This window comes from Mastomys coucha, unplaced genomic scaffold (assembly GCF_008632895.1).
Source record: "Mastomys coucha isolate ucsf_1 unplaced genomic scaffold, UCSF_Mcou_1 pScaffold7, whole genome shotgun sequence".
Lineage (NCBI taxonomy): Eukaryota > Metazoa > Chordata > Mammalia > Rodentia > Muridae > Mastomys > Mastomys coucha.
In genome coordinates, this window is record NW_022196913.1 from 34,035,546 (window position 1) to 34,039,548 (window position 4,003).

At 39.4% G+C, this 4,003-nt stretch overlaps 1 protein-coding gene across 2 annotated transcripts in view; it reads right to left on the reverse strand.

Moving 5' to 3' along the window:
• The window catches only part of Cdkal1 (CDK5 regulatory subunit associated protein 1 like 1), a 555,277-nt gene extending 551,654 nt beyond the window's left edge, over positions 1-3,623 (reverse strand). Inside the window, exons 1-2 of one of the 2 annotated variants that reach the window (XM_031358356.1) lie at positions 3,506-3,623; positions 2,771-2,814 (exon numbers count right to left, since the gene is read on the reverse strand). The gene's annotated coding sequence lies outside the window, so the exon portion shown is untranslated. Of the gene's footprint in view, positions 1-2,770; positions 2,815-3,455 lie in introns of both variants that reach the window. The other variant, XM_031358355.1, reaches the window with a different exon arrangement.
• Positions 3,624-4,003: the final 380 nt, after the last annotated feature.

The following is a 4,003-nucleotide window of genomic DNA, read 5'->3' on the forward strand; positions in this document are numbered from 1 at the left end:
CCTACAGTTCTCTCATTTGAAATACAGCTTCTTTGAGAGATATCTGTATTTACATATTTATCCCCCACCTCCATTCTCTGACTGTGACTATCACGCAACCAAAACTGTCTGATATCAATGACATACAACGATATACCATAATTATTCTTGGTCACAATTATGAGACACAATTACACAATTTGCAGCACATGCCACAACCAAACATTCCTTTGAAGCAATTTCCCATAGGCATCAGGATACCACACTCTCCTAGGCCTCTTATCACATGAGCCACCCCTCATGTCTTTGGCTTGTTACTCTTCAATACACCTTCTCAACCCTGAAATAGCCATGGCTTCATTACAGGAGTTCTTTTTCTACAGTCACTGCCTGGTGATTTCCTCACTCCAAGTCCTTGAAATCCCAACCCTGTGCTTATATGACCAGCTCTATCTTCCCCTGAACCTCACACTAAGATGTGCAACTGCCTACTGCACATCACTGCTTGAATGACAAGTCTAACTTCACAAGTCAAAAACAGAACTCCTGGTCCTCTCCCTGTCTTGTCAGATCACCTCACAGCTTTCCCTTTTTCCTTTAAAGGTATTCCAATATGCTTGGACCCAAAACCCTAAAATTATCCCAGGCTCCTTTTTGCACTTTCCCTAAATCCAATCCACCATTAAAATTTTGTTGGTGTCTCCCAAAATGCACTGAGACTCTGCTTGATACCATTCTCACACATATGGTATTCATGACCCAAGCCATCACTTTTTTTTTTTAATCTTCTTTTTTTTTTCTTTTGAAAGTTTATTGATTTTTTTTAGATGTACATATTCACAAATGTAGTACATAATGATCCGAGCCATCACTTTTAAATCTTTTATCTATTATGTGTATGATGTGTCAGAGCACAGGAGTGGTACCGCAGACAATTGTGTGCCACAGTACCTGGACCAAGCTCAGAGAACAACTTTCAAGAGTTGCAGGCCCCTTGCTCCATCCCCACACTTCCTATCACCCTTCCCTAATCTTGTTTTTTGTTTTAAATTCAGTCTTAAAGCGTAGCCCACATTCAGGACGCAAATTCCTTCATCAGCTAAACCTCTCTGGAAATCTCCTCACAGATACAGATTATCAGGACCCTCCAATAACTTTGATATCTACTGTCCTAGAGTTATTATTTCATAAAGACTGACTTAAGGGCATGTCAAATAGACGTTATTGAATCAAGTGGTTGTAGCAGGTATAAAAACCAATGTAATGAGAGAACGAACACTCTTCCCAACAAATGACACCAAAACAACTAGCCACACACAAAGAAACGCTGCTGGGGCCCCATCTCACATCATACTCAAAAGTTAGCTCACAAGGACTACCAACCTAAACTTAAGGACCTACGACTAGAAGAGTCTTACATGTATCACAAGTATCAAGTTTTTCAATCAGGCTCTGGCTTCTTAGTAAGGATAGCAAGAACACAAAAGGAAACAACAGGTTAGACTTCATCAAAATTAAAGTGTTTCAGCCACGTGCAGTGGCTTCTGCTTGCAATTCTACCACTTGGGAACTTAAGGCGGGAGTATCAGGGGTTAAAGGCTGTCCTCACATACAAATCAAATTTGAAGCTAACCTGGGCTATGGTGAAACCTGTTCTCAAAGAAGGAAAAGAAAAAAAACAAAAAACAATTCTCATCCTTCAAAGACAATATGAAGACCATGAGAAAGCATGCAGTGGGAGGCAACAGTAATTCATATAATACAATAAGGGCCTCTTATCAGAGTAAATAAAGAACTCAAAAACACCAACAACCCAAATTAAAATATGGGAAAGGGAAGGGGATCTGAACAGACATATTTCCAAAGAAGATATATAAGTATCTGATAAGCACAGAGAGCTGTCAGTGACATCAGCCATGAGGGAAAGGCCATTCAAACCCACAAAGATATACCACCTCACACTCCCCAAGACAACTAGAAACACAAAGACAAGTAACCATGTAAACAGCAGTGAATCACATCACACAGAAAGAAAACAATAATCAGGTTTAAGTGTGTTTAATCAGGTGCACACACTTAATCCCAGCACTTAAAAGTTTGGTCTATATATTGAGTTCCAGGCTAGCAAGGAATAAACATTGTCTCAAGAAATTAAAAAAAAAAAAAAGAAGAAGAAGAAGGAAAACAAGATAACCAAGCTAGAAAAGGTACAAAAACAAGCCTTCAAGAATGCCATATTTGGGCTGGAGAGATGGCTTAGCAGTTAAGAGCACTGATTACTCTTCCAGAGGACCTGGGTTCAATTCCCAATAACCACATAGCAGTTCATAACTGTCTATAACTCCAGGATTTGAGAATCTCACAAAGACATACATGCAGGCAAATTTCCAGTGCACATAAAATAAAAAATAAATATTTCAAAAAAGAAGGAAAAGAAGGGAGGGAGGGAAGGAGGGAAGGAGGGAGAGAGGAAGGGGAGGAAGGAGGGAGGGAGGGAGGAAACCATATTTAATGGCCAGGTAGAGAAGCAGGATATAATAGAGACTAAGCAACAGTCAAACAAGAAAATAGATGTGCCACAGATGGCAAAAGAAGAGAGCATGTCCCTGCTAACTTAATGAAAATGAAAAACTCAGGAAGAAATACAAAAATGTCACTCCGACTTAGTTATAGAGAAATCTACTTTTCACAAAATGATGGTGGCTAATTACTAAAATATTGAGACGTCTTTCTTCATATTTTAATGCATAACTGATTACTCAAATATTAAAAAATTAAAATAAACCAATACCTTGATTATCTGAAATTGGTCTCAAGTCCTCTTGAAAGATGAATCTGGAAAATTAAAATTAATTAGAAAATGCTAGTACCCTATAAGTTCATAAAACCAGTGTAAGACCTCTTTACACCTTTCTCAAAATAAAAAAAAAAAAATTAAAAAATAGAAAATAAAAAAAAAAAAAACGCATCTAGACACTTTTAAAACTGCTACCCTGCACTGTATCGCTTGAGCACACTGAATGATCAGCAAGTAAGAAACAAGTGATCCCTTATGATACAGGAAAGTTTTCTAAGCAAAAGAGCAAAGAAAAGGGGATAAGGGGACGCAAAAACTCAAGGGACCTGCCCCTATGCCCAACTTCAGTGCAAAATACTCATTTCCTGAAAGCCTGCTCACGTAGCACAAGTACATTCACGAGAAAAGTGAGAGGAAAAATGAGGCTAGACCAGACTGAAAGTCCCTGATTATGCCAGCCAGCAGTATCTGCAGCCACACCGGCCTCTCGCCGGGCAGGGTTCCAACATTCGATTCCCCACGCCAGCTGCCAAGTCTTTTTCAAACTGCGAAAACAAGCGGGCGGTCGGCCCAAAGAAGAAAACCTGCAGAAACGAGGCTCCGCCAAAAATGCATCTCGGCCCACAGTCGCTGAGCATTAGTACATTTGCCCCTAGTATACACAAATCCAGAAATTCACCTGTCCAAACTGAGAGGAAAAAAACCACAAGCCACTGTCAGGAAACTCACAGACTTCAGATGGAGCGCGCCATGACACTTGTGTCCCGCCGGGTTTAATTACGCATGCTCCGCGACGGTAGCCAGGAGAGGTCAAAACGCGTCATTGTTTTAAGTTTGCGTTCGGCTCTATAATTGTTACTGCATTCTTCTACAAACAAAGGTGAAAATACATTCCTGCTCATTATGTTCTCAGAGTGGCTTATCAACTAAGTTCTGCCAAGTTATAACTTGTCCTGCACAGTTAAGAGATTAACATAAACATCTCGCCATTTATTACTACTATTCATTATTCACAAAAGGGAACTGGAGACTTTAAGAACAAACCAGAATAATAACTCCTGGAGTAAATCATTTTCATTACATTAATTACATTTTACAAGTTTTCCTCCTCTATCTATCTATCTACCTATCTATCTATCTATCTATCTATCACCTCTTTTTTGAGACAGCATCTCTCTATAAAGCCTTGACTGCCCCTTCACTCATTATATGAAATAAACTGGCCTC